Source organism: Malania oleifera, chromosome 9 (assembly GCF_029873635.1).
Source record: "Malania oleifera isolate guangnan ecotype guangnan chromosome 9, ASM2987363v1, whole genome shotgun sequence".
Classification (NCBI taxonomy): domain Eukaryota; kingdom Viridiplantae; phylum Streptophyta; class Magnoliopsida; order Santalales; family Ximeniaceae; genus Malania; species Malania oleifera.
Window position 1 is genome coordinate 7463793 of NC_080425.1, and position 18619 is coordinate 7482411.

At 33.8% G+C, this 18619-nt stretch overlaps 1 long non-coding RNA gene across 1 annotated transcript; it reads left to right on the top strand.

Annotated features, from left to right (window-relative positions):
- The first annotated feature begins 3338 nt into the window (after positions 1-3338).
- Positions 3339-4502, top strand: LOC131164595 (uncharacterized). The gene is made up of 2 exons (XR_009139288.1): positions 3339-3591; positions 4050-4502. It is a non-coding gene; the product is annotated as an uncharacterized LOC131164595 (long non-coding RNA).
- Positions 4503-18619: the final 14117 nt, after the last annotated feature.

The following is an 18619-nucleotide window of genomic DNA, read 5'->3' on the forward strand; positions in this document are numbered from 1 at the left end:
TGGAGGCAACAATTGTAAAATAATATACTAGGTCCCTTTTCTTGTAGATTGTAATGGAAGGTATATAGTAGTCTTGTGACAATTTTATTTTTTGGTTGGAGATGTCTTTGATTTAGGGAGCATTTTTTTATCCTAACAAAGCTTCATTTCATGCCAATTTTATTTTGAGTAAAAAAATTAGTAACATGCTCTGAATTTTTTGAATACAACACATCAGCCCTTAAGTTTCTAAAAACTACCAAATGATCCCTTGAATTTAAGTTTATGGGCAAAAATATATTCCTTTTGTTAGTTAATAGTTTAGGTTAACAGAAAAAAAAAAAATTGTATTTTTGTCCTAATAAAACGATAGTTCCCCTTACATTCAGTTATGATAAGATAAATTAGGAAAATAACATCAATTTAGTAAATTATGTTGAAAAGATTTGTCAATAAGTTTGATGTTTTGAAATTTGAATTGGTAAAAGGAATCATACATCCAACTAATTTTCAGTTGATTAGTCCAATTAGTTTGACTAGTCTAAGTCAACCAGTTGAAAAAAAGTATGACAATACGATTATATCATTATTTTAAAAAATATGTGAAAAAGAAAATAAACAAATAATACTAATAAATTAGAAAAACAAACTAAGTTAATTATAATGCTTCAAAATATTTGTCATATATAAGTTTTATGCCAATTAAATGACTAAACAAATGCTAAAAAAAAAAAAATTACATAGTTTAGTATTTTTAAAATTGTAATAACTTATCAAACATATTGCTAGATAAAATTATAAATTAATAATTCAAAGTTCATACTTCATAAAGTAAAATTATAAAATTGAATATTAGTTCTCCTTCGTATAAAATGCAAAAATAAATAAATAAATAAATAAATGAGAAAAAAACCTTAGTTGATCTACCCCGCAATTTGAGCTAGTTTGTTCAGCCCAATTGATTCATCATTTTCTCCTAATAATTTTTGCTTGGATTGTTATGCTATGAAATATAGCATTCACTTGGCTTTAAAAAGACCAACAAATATTTTGTAGCCAGCGTTACAATTATTGGTATTTTTTTTTTCATTTATGAGTGATTCTTAATATTTTACATATTTTATTTTTTAAATATAATAACATAATTATGTTATTGCAAAGGTCATTTTTTGATTCAGCCGATCGAACCGATCAATCAGAAAATCAGTCCCTAATTTCTCAACTTAATTTATTAAATAGATGTTGTTTGTTATCGTAATTTGAATAAAAAGGATAAAAATAACATTTAATTAGGGGAAATTTTTTCACATATATTGAACGGTCGAGTAATAAAAGATCTGCTTTATTAATAAAATTAAATTTCAGTAAATTATTGATGGTTTTTATAAAATGAGAGAGTGAAAATCAGACATTTTGTCATAAGATATGAAAGGAAAATAAAGAAAATAATTTTTTAGTATATTTTTTATTTGCATTAAATGTTATTAAAAATAATTATTTATTTAAAATAATTAAAAATTAAAAATTAACTATTAATATTATACAAAATTTTAAATTTGTTTATTAATTTGTTTTATTTCTTAGTTGAGAAAGTGAATTTTTTATATTTTCTTTCTTTTCATAATGTTTTGTTCCAAACTAAGCCTATGAAGAAATTAAGAAATAATAATTTCTTATATATTTCATGTTGTAAATTAATAAAATCTTTACCAAATATATTAGTTTTATGTATGTGACAATACATAAATACATACATATTTTTCAGTTGTAAAAAATAATTTTTATTATTTTTCAAAAATTAAATGAAAAACTAAGTAATTTTTTCTTTTTAGGACAGTTATACAAAATCGATGAACAATAATAAAAGATTTTTCCACTATTTGCTTGCTAAATTAATTTTAATTTTTATTTCTAATTTTCAAGTAATTACAAAAATGCACCATGTTTTCCAATTTTATATATTCGAAAAGTTGAAATATATATATATATATATATATATAATTATTCTCTAAACTTCTATCCTATATATCGGAGTATGAGTTCAAATCCTAATCTTTGATTTGTGCAGGTGTTGTATTGAGTTTCTTTCAAATTCTTACGAATTCAAAATTAATCCCCGAAACCAAATGTCCAAAATATTACCTCACATGTTATTTGAAAAAGTAGAAAGAAAATTTGAAATCTACAGATGAAAAATAAAAAAATTATCTTGTATTTTCAAATAAAATTTTTATTTTCTACCTCTTTAATATGAATCTTTTAAAAAATTAAAAAATAAGTTAAAATTTTTATGACTTCTTAGAAAATATTAAAAATAAAAAATAAAAAATATTTTCCACTACTAAACGGTCAGTAAAACTTGAGGAGATTTTTTGGAGCATCAAAAGCTTTTCTTGAAGGAAATTTTATAAAATAAAAATAGCGTCTTATTGAGAAATTAAAACATCAAATTAATTAAGGACAGCAGTCGCTTCACTCTTAGTTCGCAGGTGCAAACTCAACTTTGATGATAATGTCCTTCCGAATCTCAACTTTTGATAAGTATATATATATTTATATTACTATTATTATTAATTTATTTTTTTTATTTTTTTATTATTTTTCCAACATGTTCCTTATTATACATTTGATTGTTCTCATTAATTATTATTTGCACATATATTTTTTAGCCCATTGTAAGCCTAATTTATTTATTTATTTATTTTGATGACGTGGGGACTCCACCACCGACGAGCCCTTATGAGGGATGGAATGGGACATGGATAATTTTTTTATTTGGTTGTTAAGTTGTTAAGGAACATGTTGGGTTTGGGGTTGCAGTGATGCTTCGGGTGTACAAAAATTAGCGAAAAATTGAAAATTGTATTGAAATCACAAGCAGTTTGATTTTTTGGTATTTGGTTTTGGTTTTGATTTCCAAAATATAACCGAACCGAAAATTAAAAGAACGGATTTAAATTTAAATTATATATAAATTAATATAATTACTTAATTAATATGTTAATACATCATACATCCATTTAATATTTAGAAATCAAAATATAAAATAGATTCTCAATGAACCTTGTGAAAATCGGTTAAAAACTGAAAAAATCATAACCGAATACAGTTTGGTTTTCAATTTAATCCATAATCGAACTATAATAAACCGATTACACCCCTAATACTAAAAGTCGTAAGATTCAATTCAGTTTTTTATTTGACCCAAAACCCAACCGTAATATACCGATTACATCCCTAGTCAGAATAAAAAAAAAAAAATAGTACTACACGTGGGAAGGCCAACGAAACGTCCCATGAAGGCATGTACTAACATCTAAGGCTTATATATATATATATATATATAACGTAAAGATAATATCAAACAATTGCTATCTTTATTCTTCACTTGAAAAGTATTTTTAGATTATATATTTTAAGGGTCAAAGATGACAACTCATGGCGTCAACATAATGATGGAAGGACCATCCAAAAATTTTCTCCGTCAACAAACCCCCTTTTTTTAGTGAATGTTTTAAGTTAAATCTAACAATATAAATTCTGAGTTGCCGACAAAGATTTAAATCCTCAAAGGCCGGCCAAAGTTTAAGAACTCCACCTTCAAGGCCAAAGGTTCTCTCTCTCTCTCTCTCTCTCTCTGTTATGATATAACGTTGAAATTTTTGATTTTATGTTGTCAGAAGCTTGACGATCTTGTTGTAATCTTAAACTCTGTGTGGTGCCTTGGAGGAGGAGGAGGTGAATTTGAACTTGTGAATCTTTAATCTTTTTGTTGTTCGACTCATTTGATTTTTGTGAAACCTAAATGTTTAGAATATTTTTTATTTTCTGTGTTTCTTTTTTCTTGGGAGCCAAATGGGGGGTGGTTGTATGCATTGGCTCGTTGTTGTGATTATGTAAAAGAAACAAAAAGTTGATTAAGAATCTACAAGAAGGGAAAAAGGATTTGGTGTCTTGTAGGGTTTAAAACGACTTAACAGATAGCTTGGAGACGTAGGTCGTAGTAGCACTTAAAAGTTTTGCGCGTGTCATCGTTTGCCAACGAAAGTAATATGATTTGATTAATGCAGGAGATAAATTTTGACATTGTATGGAGATCAAAGAAGTGGGCGCTGGGGTTTCTCACGAGGAAGGCAAGGAGATTGTTCGAGAGCTGCTTATTGGGATCTCTCATGTTGTGCCAGATAAGGTTTTCGATTCGAAGCATGAACTGGGAAATTTTCACCATGTAAATGGGATTGCTGTGGCCAGTGGTAGTGGAACCGATGAGTATAGATCTGAACTGATCTCTATTTCTTATGCTGACTCTCCGATTTCGCCAATTACCTTGGAAAACCAGAAGGGCTAGCTAGAAGAAGTTTTCTGTGAAGACGACTTGTAGCTGATTCATATGGTGTTGTGTATTTTGGAACTTCTGAATGTTTGTTGATTTCGACATAAGCAGAGAAGTGCAACTCAATTATGTGTAGTATTGATGTATGTAAACAAAGCCCTTTTTCTTTCTGGAGACATATTTTTCTTCATTTTCTTTTGTTTCTGTTTCATATGGTCTGCCCTGAGCAAACACCCATCCATATAAGCTACCTCTTTGGAACTCAGAAAATATTAGAAAAAGAAAAGAAAAATATTGAGGAATCCCCATGAAATTGGTCATTAAGGAAAATAAGAAAAAAAATAAAAAATATATCAAATTTATAAATAAAATTTTGATTTTACACATCATTAAAGAAAAATGAGTTTTCTTTTGGATAATATTTGATGATGAAGAAAAATATAATGGAAAATGAGTTTCTTTTTTATTTTCCTTTTCTTTCCTTTCTTTTCCTTACGTAAAATCCTCGATTTAACCCGACCCTTAGTTCTATCAAAAAAAATTCGTTGGGTGCAAACTTGTAAGCACACAATGTAGAAGACAATGTTCCCCTTTAATATTTTAGAACAAACATAAAGGTTAGATTATTAATGTAAGCGACATTGAAATATGCAAATTTAGCGTGATTATTATGGTTTTAAAATTGGATTGGTAATTGATCCTTTGAAGTCGAACCGATAAATTAAATTGGTGATAGAACAAGCATGTCTATTTGAAGTCGACCTCCCGTGACTTTAGCTCGGCAAAGTCGAACTGGCACCCACACCGGCTCGGTGAAGCCGACCTCCTGTGGCTTTGGCTTGGCAAAGCCGAACTGGCACCCACACTAGCTCGGTGAAGCCGTCCTCCCTTGCCTTTGGCTTTGGCTCGGCAAAGTCGAACTAACTCCCATATCGGCTTGGACTAGTCGACCTGTGACATCGGCTCGAGGCAAAGAGAAAAAAGAAAAAAGGGAGAGAGGGAGAGATAGGACAATTTTCGAAGTTTCAAAAACAAGTTCTGAAAATTCAAAACTGGGGGGGGGGGGGGGGACTGATATGCCCCAAAAAAATCAATCCCAGAGTAAAAGGAAGTCAAGACTTAGCATTGATGGGGGCAGTCATTATCCAAGTCAACTATTCTGACAGAGCAATCACCTCCAATCCAATGATGACTAGAGAGATCCAAACTAGTGCTGTAATGGTTGGAGTGATCGACGTCATAATGACAGATCTCCTCAAGAGTCAAACCTCGCTACTATAAGAGGGGTAACACGGAGAAAGCAAAGGTATCTCATTCAAAACCCAATTAATTTACTGTTGCTTACAATCTCTCAAACCAATCCCTTCTTTAGGCATCAGAGAGATCCCTCAGAGTACACTTTGGATCCTCTAAGCCACTCTTATTTTCGTCCATTTTAGATGATTGGGATCGAAAAGCTTGCCAGAGGTCGATCGAAATTTTTGGCTGCAATAGGGTGCCATTGAGTTTTTCTTTGCTTAATTTAATTCATAGAAATGCTTAATAAAACATTTGTAGGGAGATCATAAAAAATAAAAAATAAAAAAATATATTAAAAAAATATAATAATCGAAATAATTTATTTTGTCTCAAAACGTTGGTGGAATCGGTTGAAAAAGTTTAAAGTTAATAATTGGAATAATCATCTAAAGTACAAATATTGTATCATTCTAAGAATGTTGGGGAGACACCCATGTACTAGGAATAATTAATTTAACTATAAAACGTTGTAAAATTTGTGTCATTTAATAATTAAGAAAATTTAGCTATTAACCACTTCAGGAATGTCAGAAAGGTCCAAGAATTTACTATAACTACTCATAATAATCTTGGTTATCCTAGAATGTTGAAAAAGCCTGCTAAATCATTAGTATTTAGAATTAAAGTTCGATAAATTAAAATAAAAGTTAATTAAAAGTCCTTGAACCCCTTGAAAGTGTCAAGGGGGTTAGAAGAAATAACGACTAAGCTAAAATAAAATTATAAGGATTCTCTTAGAGTGTCAAGTAGGCTGTTAAAAATTTAACAAGGTAAAATTCTACAAACTTGAGCAATAAAAGTTAACTTTTATAAATTTAATAAAAATTCTCAAATCACTCTGACAATGTTGAAGAGGTTCAAATTTAGTTGAAGTAAAAACTAAAATTATGCACTTGGTTATCCCAAAAGCTTCAAAAAGTCCATTAAGTGTTCAAAATCTTAAAAAAAAAGAAAAAAAATTGAACAAATTAGCTTAGATTGTAGGTAATCCTAGAAGTGTTAGGGAGATTCTCTAATACTAATTGTAGACATAGTATTTTTCTAAGAGATAATATAGGAAAATTAAGGGTTGTTTTTCAAGACATGTATTGATTTTAGATTTTTATTTATGTAAAAAAAGGCTCAAAATTTGAGTTCATAAGCTAGCTTGTGAGTTATTTGTTTTAGAAAATAGTTACCATAGGGCGTTCATATTATAATTTTTCTTTTTGAATTGAAAAATAAAGTTGTCTGCCGTCTAAGGTCTTTCTTATCAATGACAAAGGATCTTGTGCAAGCCCTCTTTCTCTCTCGCCTTAGAGGGCTCTCATCCCCCTCTCCTCCCAACTCACAATAAAAAAAAAAAAAAATAAATAACGAAACAAACAAAAGAGAGGTATTTAATCTCAATTTGTGCTCAAGGTCAAGATTCTATTTCTCATATCCTTGCACTCAATTCCCTTTTTCCTTCCATCCCATTGAAAAAAAACAAACAAACTACAAGAAAATAAATTGAATTTTCACTAGGTTTTTCTTTCTTTTAATAACTTCTCTCCATTACATACATTAACCACATCACTTAGAAACTAAAACAAAACACATATAATAATCACAAAAACACAATCTTGATCACTTCATCCTGGATCCATCAAAAGCCCCAACAATATTCCACCTAAATACCAATGAGGTTAGCCTAACCTAAAGACTTTTCTCACTCCCAATAAAGATCCAGCTGGCTTTTATTTCCTTAAAATTGACCTAACCCCACATTTGAGCCTAAATTTCCAAAAAGTGGACTTTTATGTCCTAATCTGGCCTCAAGTCACAAGACCACTCCTAATTGCAACCCAACCTTCCAAAATTGAACCTTGTCTCTTTTCAAATCCCAACACTAAGCCTAAAAGTACATTCATAACTCACCAACCTCCAAAATGAGGGCGTCAATCCACAAATCTAGCCCAAATGCACCCTTTAAACCTCCCTAGTTCTTTGATCGAGGCCGGATTAGGCTTTAAGATCTTGAATTGAAGCCTAGTTGTATCTTAACTCTCAAACTAAGGCCCAATCAAACTTCAAAGTCTCATTTTGCAGCCTAATAACCTCCCGTCTCTTTCAGTAAGGCACAATTGAGCTTCAAGGTCTCAAATTGAAGCCTAATTGAGTCTAAAAAATATAAACTTGAACCTTAGTCTTTTGTGTGAACCTCTCACTCCGCCTTCAACCCTATCCTAATACCTAATTGACACCTAATCCTCTCACATTTGATTTAACTACTAAAAGTCAAAAGCCACTCCTGCGTGAACCTCTAACTCCACCCTCAACCCTATCCTAAAACCTAATTGACACCTAATCCTTTCACATTTTATTTAAATACTTCTAAAAGTCAAAAGCCATTTTTATTGTAGCTCTCCAATAGACACCCCATTTTGCTTGACCATTACATAGTAAAACTATTTACTTGTTTAATTCATTGTAATTTTTGGGATTTTTAAATAAGTATGGTTAAAATTGTTTTCTATTGAAATAAGTTCTAATTCATTGCTTTTTGGAATCATTAAATTGAGTTTTGGAGGAAAAATGTATTGTAAAATAGAAATGGGTTCCTTCTAAGTTTTTTGCCTAGCTATGGCTCTTGGGGTCAATGTGTTAAATCGCTTATCCTTTCATTGCCTCAAAATAAATGTAGATTCATCCACTAAGTCTATATTACATATTTTTACTCATAATCATCCATATGTATTGATTTACTTATAAAACATAACCCAAAACAAAGAATAAGAAAAGCAGTCTTGGGCCTCACATCTTCAAGCATATTTATTTCAAGTTAGTACAATAATTAGATTTTCTCTTTTTTTTTTTTTTGATGATGAGGGGACTCCAGCCACCAACGAACCCTTCGGACCCCCTGGTGTGGCACCAACCCCCCGGGACAAAGGCCCTCCCCCCTAGATCGCCGTACGGGTACATCCAGATGCGGTCACAACCTATACACACTTGGGTTTGACTTTCGGGAAGCGGTTTAACCCTCCCACGGCCCCTCCTTTACGACATGTGGATGGGACCCCCCTCCCTGAGGAGCTACAAAGCACACCGAGACTTTGTCACCACTGGAAATTGAACCTCTAATGCTCAAGTTATCTCCGCTTGCTTTACCACCGTGCCATGTCCCGTGGGGGCAGATTTTCTCTCTCATTAGTAGGGCTAGTAATGTTTTGAAGCTTACATTGGGCCTACATTTGGATTGCTACCCAATTTTGGGCTTATCCTCTTTTGAGCCCCATAGTGGGCCTACATTTGACTGAAGACCAAATTTGGGCTTATTGTTTTAACAAGAGGACCATAGTGGGTTTGTGTGTGTGTGATCTAAAGCCTGTGATGGGCGTATTTTATCAAATTGAGACCTATGGTGCACCTGTGCTTGAAGCCCAAGTTGGGTTTTATGTTGTAACTACAGGCCCAATGGAGGCCTGTGATTAAATTAAAAGGGTCTAATTTCAGAGCCCGTAGCTCAAACCTAACTAGCCCATATATGACCTTTACCCATTTGCAACTTATTCTGCTGCTGCAACTTCCTAGACACCACAAAAAATAACAAGTAACTGAAGAAATCAAAAATTAATAAGAGAATTAAAATCAACAAGTGCAGTTGATTGATTGCGCAGGGAATGACAGGGGAGTTTAAAGAGATCAACAGATTGGTTTCCTATAAAAGGGGCTGTGAACACAAATTTGGGGAGAGGGCTTTCAATTGAGTAAAAAGGTAAAAGAATTAGAGAGGAGAGCATCTCAGAGGGTGGTAGAGTGCAGAGAAGCAAAGTATGGCTCACTAGAGCGGCTGCTAAGAGAAGAAGAAGACTTAGAGAGAAGGAGTACAGAAAGGAGCTTGCGCATAGCTCACGGAAGAGAAAGGAGCTTGCCCAAAGGTAGTATAGTTCAATCAACCAAGGGGAAAAGCAGAAAAGAAGTGCAGAGAAGTTGTAGAGGTACATGTCCTCTTTACTCTCTCCATTTATCTCTTCTAGCATGTGTTAGGTGGGTTTCCAAGTTTAGGTGGAATCATTTTGTGGGCAAAATAATCAGATTTTGTAAGGAGTTAAGCGAATAATTGGTTGAATGTAGAAAAATAAATGTATACAAGTAAACAAATGATGCAGTACTGAAAATGTTTCAAGACACATTGTAATATCGTTTTTCCTAAAACGTTATTTGCCCCCACTAGATCGGTATGTGTTGAGTTAGCAAATACATTTTCAGGATATAATGAAACCCATAATATAATCTAATATCAGTTTATGTTTTATACAAATGAAAACTGATCACAAACACCCTTAGAAGTATCTAAACAAATTTCTGAAATTCTGTTTTTGTAGAAAAATATAACCTAGTATTGAAGAAAAATATAGTTTGTTAAAAGTCTTATGAGAGAAAAAGATAGAGAGAATGATTGAATTTTCTATATTATTCTTGAAGTGAATTATGTCTTTAAATGGACAGAATTATACATTTTCCGAAAGGTTGCATCTGTTCATTCACGAAGCAAATTTCTGAAATCGCACTAGGCGTCGACCTAGTCGCACCCTAGTCGAGCCTTGGTCGACACATTCTGGAAAACCAATTATTTCTTCATGTTTAGAAAACCGGGTCGCACTTCCAAGGTCACCTAGTTGCACTTTGGTCAAGACAATCTGGAAAGTCAATTATTCTAATCGTTAGATTATTTATACAGTTCATATCACATCACTTGATCTTATAAAAATATAAGATTAATTTTAAGTCATCCGATCATTATCAACGGTCACGATCTCGTAATGATGCAAGCGTGCAAAATGCTAAGTGGTTGTGCGCCAACTAAATGTGCCACTAGCACCCTACAGCCCAAGCCACGTGTGCGTGTGTGTGTGTAGACGGTGTTTCGCACTAGAGTACACACTAGCACCATCTCTTAACCAATTTTAAGAGATTATTTCACCTTAAAATTTATTAATGACTTTTCCTTTTTCACTCTTTCCAATGTGGGACAAACCCATATAGTATTTGATGCTCCTCATGATTATTTTAAAAAATATTTCAACATTCTCCCACCATTTTCAAAATATATATGAAAAACAATTTATTCAGATACGAGAAAATTTATGCATAAATGAAGTTGTTTTTTAGAACTTAAACCTTCACTTAGTGAATACATATCAAAGTTAATTAGGATTACATAGTAGACAAACTTTGAACTGGCAATCCTCTTTTGATTAATCGGATACATATCACATACAAATTATTAGATCTTTGGGTGTTATCAAAAGCCGACGCGTGGATTGGCCTTGTGTCTATATCCTAGTTTAATAAGTGCTCTATAGATAAATCCATTTCTTATAGGAAACGACACCACTTCTGACACTTATATAGGTAGGTTTATCAAAGGTACCCCTATAACTAAAGTACCTCACAAAACCTGTTATAATCCTATTAAGAGTTTAAGCTCAACCTTCACCTTTTCCACATTATAGGTACAAAGCACTGTTTTCCTTGGGATGAATTATGCGACACATATACATTTTAGTGCTTCCAATTACTACATATGATGTACTTTACTTATTGAACTCAAGAGCTTGAAAATTTCAAGTGTTGAGTCGAGTTTCCATCATTTGTGACTATGGGTTATGAATTTTAGTCTCATCCCCTTTGATGTTTTCCAGACCATGTTTCTTGCAAGTCTTTTTGTTAATGGATCAACCAAATTTTGACTTGATCTCACAAAATCTATGGCAATTATATCATCAGTAATTAACTGCCTCACATAACTATGTCTTAGGTCAATATGTATGGATTTACCATTGTATATATTACTATATGCCCATGACAAAGTTGCCTCACTGTCATAATGCAAAGATATAGGTGGCATAGACTTTGACCAAAATGGAATTTCTAATAGCAAATTCCTAAGCCATTCAGCCTCTTTGTTACAAGAAGTTAAAGCGACAAATTCTGATGCCATAGTGGAATCTGTTATAAGGTTTTTCTTCTTTGAACCCTAGGAGATAGCTCCTCCACCAAGGGTGAATATCCACCCACTCGTTGATGTATGATCATTACAATCAGTGATCCAACTGACATATGTGAATCCTTCTAAAATAGTAGGATATCCTTCATAATGTATGCCATAATCCATAATATATTTCAAATACTTTAACACTCTATATATAACATGCCAATGAATATCACTAGGATTACTAGTATATCTACTAAGTTGACCTACAGCAAATGCAATATCAGGTTTAGTAGAAGTCATAGCATACATCAAGCAACCAATAACTCTAGCATATTCTAACTGATTGATTGCTCTACCAGTGTTAGGATATAATTTCAAATTTGCATCAAAAGGTGTGCTAACAGATTTGCAGTCATAGTGATTAAATTTTTTCAATATCTTTTCAATATAGTGTGATTGGGTGAGAATCAATTTATCATTGTTTCTAATTATTCTAATACCCAGAATCACATCTACATTACCCATATCTTTCATATCAAAATTAGATAACAACATTTTCTTAGCACTTTCAACACTTCCAATATCATTACCAAAAATTAACATATCATCAACATAAAAACAAATAATTACACATTTATTTTTATTGAACTTACTATATACACATTTATCAGATTCACGTATTCTAAAGTCTTTAGAAAGAATAATTTGGTCAAATTTTTCATGTCACTATTTTGGGGCTTGTTTGTGTCCATAAATAGACTTAACCAATTACATACTTTAAATTCATTTCCAGGTATAGTAAAGCCTTCAGGTTGTTACATGCTTATGGTCACGAACAAATGCATTTTGTTTTATCTAGGTTTTTGCAAGGATCGAAAAACAAAATTAATTACTCTGTGAACAATAGATTTTTTCCTTCAAGATAAGGCATCTGAATACAAATATCGTCCCTAGTTCTGTAGGCCACACTTTATTTGTATTGTCAATTCCAAAGCGTATTTCTAGTGATGCATCACACCATGTCTAGTGTTACTGTTCATTCACATTTTAAAAGTTTTGAAATGTCCAAAAAATACAAGGAGGGTGATGTCAAAATTTTGGCAGACTCAGGTCATACATGTTGTTGAAATTTAATATTTAAAAATAAATTAAATTTCAATTGAGAATTTGAATTTCATTTTAAAATAAGAGCATTTAAAATATAATTTTATTTAAATTTTTTTTTAAAAATTAATATTTTACTTATAAGGTCGCAAAATATGTGTATTGCACAAGAAAAAAAATATATACATACTAAATGTTTTCGAAATTTTACTTATAAGATTGAATTAAGGAGATGTTATAAGTATACTAGCCATATTGTGCACACTTAAGGTTTGAGTAATATAATTATTTTCGATATTTATGTGTCGCCCAAGTGGGAGATTGTTAGGAAATTTTAATTTCTTATTGTGAGCTCACATTTTTAAGAACAATTATTTTACTGTGCCATTTTAACATCTATTAGGCATGTGTTTTGCAATGTGTAGAAGCTTAAGACTAAGTTAATGTAGGACTGATGAACTTCTAAACTTAACGTAGTATATAAAGAAAGGATAATAATGGTTTTACTGTGCCGTTTCTCTGATGTGTTCTTAACTTGTCTTAAACTGTGGGTTTGTTATCTAATTTCCTACTCACTTATTGAGGATATAGAGTTGTGATATGTTCAATTTGTGTGTTGATTTATCATCACTATCCAAAGAATTTGTACCTTTTATTAAAGCTTTTGGTTTTAGAAGATTTGGAGGTTCCCACCCATAAGACCAAAAGCATTGTGAATTATGTCAAGCAAATGGAGAACAAGAAGAAACTTCTGCTGGTGGATGGGGGTCCTATAAATGAGAAAGTGAAATTGGTTGCGCAGAACTTACATTACGTCAATGTACTACCTTCAATTGCAAGTTGCCAGCTCTAGTTCTCCCTTACCGCTTTAATATAGCATTTTGAAGGATCCATTATGGATGCCTCACTTGAAATATCTGTTACGCTCGGCACAGTTAGTTCTGATAATCATTTGATTTCATCTAGTATTCCTTGTTGGATAACTTGGATGCTTTTATAGCAAGTTTATTTAGTATTCTGCCTGCATACTTCAATATAATGGAGGAGGAAAAATATTTCAGATGGTTATATTAATCAATTGTTTCCTCTATTGTTCTTTATTGGATATTTTGGAATGTTTTTTAAAACATAGCTTGTTATGATTTAATGGATTAAGATAAACCATACCATTATGTTTTCTTCTTCTTGTTCCCCCCCATTTAGAATTATTGGGGTGGATATAGAAGCAACAATCACACACGGGCAAAAATAAATAAAAAAAATGGAACACCAGATTTACGTGGCTCAGTCGAATTGACCTACGTCCACGGAGCACGCACAACTTCACTATAATCGCGAGAATAATACGAGGAGGAGGCTACTGCCTTCAACTCAACACTCTCTCTCTCTCTCTCTCTCTCTCTCTCTCTCCCTCTCACAACGCACACAACACACAGCTCTACACTTCCCCTCTGCCTCACACACTACGCACAGCTTCAACACACAACCACACTCATGCACGCAACACTGCTTTACAAACACGCACTACAACTCACGACACATTGCTATATATATCCATAGGGAGGTGGAGTGGTTAGCAAAAACTCAAACACGGTGGCTTAATGTTAGCCATGGCAGGCAAGGTTGGTGAATGGCTACTGGTCTCTTCTGGAAAATCAACATAAGCTACTAGGGCGGTGGCTACCATCTCCGCATACTGTGTGCAACTCAACAATCTCCCACTTGGAGACGGAGGCAGCATCTCAACCAGTGTATAGGCAAATGATGTGCTCATATCTATCTTCAAGCATGAAGACCAATTGAAGTTGAACACAACTTCAGCTTCTCAGTAGTCACCACCTTCTTGTCTGCTAGATTCTTGTGGACTAATCTAATGATTGTCAGCTTCACAACTAGTGCAAAGATGTTGATGTAGTCAATCCCTTCCTTCTGCTTGAAGCCTTTGACTACAAACCGAGGCTTGTACCTTCTAGAGCCATCTTGCTCCTCTTTGATCCTGTACACCAAATTGCTGTGAAGAGTCTTCTTACTTTTGGGCAACTCAGCTAGTTCCTTTGTTTTGTTGGAGGTTAGAGACTTCATTTTGACCTTTATCTCAAGCTCCCACTTGCTCGTATCTGTCACCTGACATGCTTTATCATAGTATTCGAGCTCTCTTCCATTTGTATGAAGTAAGTAATCCATATACCTTCTATTTGGTACATGGGGCCTAGAAGATCTCCTAAGCTCCGGAGTTGGAGTAGGAGGCAGTGGTGCGACGATTTACTCCACTGGTTCCTTCCCTTGAGGATTCTCAGCATTAGTTTTGTTGTTGCGTCTTGACACCTTCTTGGACATCATCCATATCTACATAGTTTGACTCTTTCTGAACTAGTTCAATGGATTTTGTTGTGTGCTTGTCCTTGTACATCACCTTTTCATTGAACATCATGTCTCTCTGCTTCTGATCAACTTCTTATTTTCATCATCCTAAATGCAATACCCATATTCGTCTTCATTGTAACCGACCAAGGTGCATTTCTGGGACTTTGGATCAAGGTTGTTTCTAACATGATCATTGATATGTACATATGCAACACAACCAAAAATTTTCAAATGTGAAAGTCTCACCTCTTTTTCATTCCATACCTCTTTTGGTATTAGGTGGTTCAATGGTACTAATGGACCCCTGTTAATCAAGTATGCTGCTGTGCTGACTGCTTCTGTCCAAAACTATAATGGTAAGCCTAATTGTATACGCATGCTTCTGACTCTTTCAGTCAACATTCGGTTCATCCGCTTGGCTACGCCATTGTGTTGAGGCGTACCTGACACAGTTCTTTCCGTCTTAATATCGTGCTCATAGGAGAATTTCTTGAACCTGGTGTCTTCATACTCACCACCATTGTCTGTTCTCAGCTTCTTGATTCTTAAACTAGTTTCGTTTTCAACCATTGCTTTCCATACTATGAAAGCATCAAAGAATTTCGGCTTATACTTCAGAAAGTAAACCTATACCTTCCAAAAATGATCGTCAGTGAACGTGACAAAGTAATTCCATCCGCCTATGGATGAGACGGGTGTCGGTCCCTATGCATCTGAGTGGACTAGTTCTAGTCTCTTCTTCTTTGGGGCACGTGTGTTTGTCTGGATACTAACTCTCTTCTATTTCCCGAATATGCAATCCTCGCACATGTCAATCTCGATCGACCATAGACCACTCAATTTTCTCTTTTGAGTGCATCACTCTGAGTCATTTCTCGCTCATGTGACCGAGTTGTTGGTGTCAGATGTTGCTGTCATCATTTCCTAAAGCAACTGAAATAAACATGGAGGCATTGGAGGTTAGATAAAGTGTTCTGCTTTTCTTACCTCACGCAATCGTTAGTACACCCTTTGAAACCTTCCATTCATCACCAATGAATGTCATCATGTATCCCTCATCACCAACTGAGATCAAATTCTTTCTCAGGTCTGGAATATATCTGACACCCTTCTGCTTCCGTATTGACATGTTTATCTTGAGCTTCACAACTCCCTTGCCGGCTATGTCGCAAGGTTGATCGTTACCAAGGCACACCTTACCGAAATTACTTGGTGTGTACTTCTCTAGGCAATCTCTGCTGCAAGTGGTATGAAATGAGACTCCAGAGTCTAAGACCCAAGACTCCTGCTTGCTTTCCATAGAGCATATCAATGCATATTTTTCTCCAGTGAAAGAGGCAAGATTTGTTTTTTTCTTTGCCTTAGATTCCTTTCTCGGACTTTTGCATGGGTTTATGAAATGCCCGACCTTTCCACAGTTCTAGCACTCAATATTCTTTGAGCCTTAGGAACCTCTGGGATTTTTGGATCTAGACTGCATGGTTCTAGATCCGTCGTGATTGTTTGATCATCCATGCCCACTTCCTTTTCCTCAACTTTCCACGTTCAAGGCTGAACTTGAAGTGGAGGCATTGTTCGACTGCATTCTGATTTCTTCCGTCAAAATCATGCTGATGATCTCAAATAACAAAATAGTTATATTTAAGTCTTTCAAATAACAAAAGAGTTTAAAACATAAAAATTAAAGTTTTTAAAAAATGGACTGGTCAGCCGACTGACTAGAACACACTGAGATTGACCATTTGATTGACAAAACTCTAGAATGAATAAATTTGCCCAGCCGACTGACAGTTTGAATTGAGATCAGTCAGCCGACTGACATGCCCAGCCGACTGACCATTTTGAACGTGGTCGAGTAAGCCGACTGACAAATTAATGGAACTTATTTTTGGACAGACAGAATGTTGTCAGCCACCTGTCCAGTCGACTAACTCTGTGAAACACATTACCCAGTCGTCTGTCTAGCCGACTGACTCCACAGGATTTCAAATTTTTAAACTTCAATGGGAAAATTTTAAAAATTAGTTTTTCAAATGTGAACGTTATAAAAACTTGGTGGACACTCGAAGTAACGTGGGTAACAATGAAACTCTTCATAAAACCTCTATAAATACATGGTTTTACAAATCAAATAACACGAAGAGCCAAGGAATTGAAAAAATATGCTGAAAGCTATCTTGTAAACCAGCTGTTCTCTCTTGCTCAAAACTTACCCAGCTGATATTGCTGAATTTCCAAAAGAGCTGATCTTCCTAATCTATTTCTACTGCTAATCCTCATCTAAGAAGAATATTGGTGAATTCTATACTTGAGTTTCAATTCTATTTGATTTTGATATTTAAATTCTTGAAGTACATAGTGCTGAATTTGTACTAATCTACTATGTTTGAGAGTGTTCTTGCACGCAGCTACTCTTTTATATTCTTGCAGTATTTTTGATGATTCCAAGGTATTTCGATCATTGGCTAAGTGTGGGGTATCGTTTAGAGAGGTATAGCTCTAGCCTAATTGAAGGAGTGACCGAATGAGAGAATATCACTTGGAGAGGCAGGCTCTAGCATACTGAAGGAGTGTGTGACGGTGTTGTTCCACCCAAAAAAGGAATTAGTTTATTGAATCCTTTGTTCCTTAATTATATACACTACGTGGATTAGATATTAAATAAACTTAAGCTTAATTTGTTTTTGGGATTAAAGAAACCGAAGGGAGTACATTGGTTCATCCATACTTTGCAAAAATCGTAAGGGAGTACGTTGATTGGTGAAACACCCAAAGACTCTTTAAATTGAAAGTTTATTTAACATCTAAGATTTTGGAAGGAGTATTAGATTTTATATTGCACTTCATTTTGAGAAATCAAATTCATTATCATAGGGCTTGCATTAACCACAAAGCTCGAATCAAACTTTCATATATACAAGGCCGTAAACAAGCAAAAGTTGAATCTTATATCTTAGTTTTGATATTGTGGTTGATTGAAAAATTGATTGGTTTGGTTGATTGGTTGGTTACTTGATTGATTAAAAATTGTGTGGTTGTGAATTGAATAAAGAACTAAGTATTTGTTGTGTATTGAATAAATCAATAAGAAGTCAAGAATTCATTAAAAGATAATTTTTAAATCCAATTCACCCCCCCTCTTGGGACTACACCTTAGTTTATAATTGGTATCAGAGCGGGGTTATAACAAATCCTAACAAGTAGTTATATAAAGATTTTAAAGGCTCATATAGGCGTAACTCCCTTTGGAGAGGGCCAATCCTCAACTAGGCCACCCATCTTTTCTGGTTTAAATTATACATTTTGGAAACAAAGGATGAGAATATATCTACAAACCATGGATTGGAAAGCTTGAAAGGTTGTCACACATGGTGAAATAATTCCTACGAAATAGTAGATGGCAAGGAAATACCCAAAGAAGAAAAAGAATGGACTGATAATGATCTTAGGATGTTACAAGTAAATTCTAGTGCCATGAATGTTTTATATTATGCTCTAGACATAAATGAATTTAATAGGGTCATGGCTTGCAAATTAGCCAAGAAAATATGGGATAAATTAGAAGTTACCTATGAAGG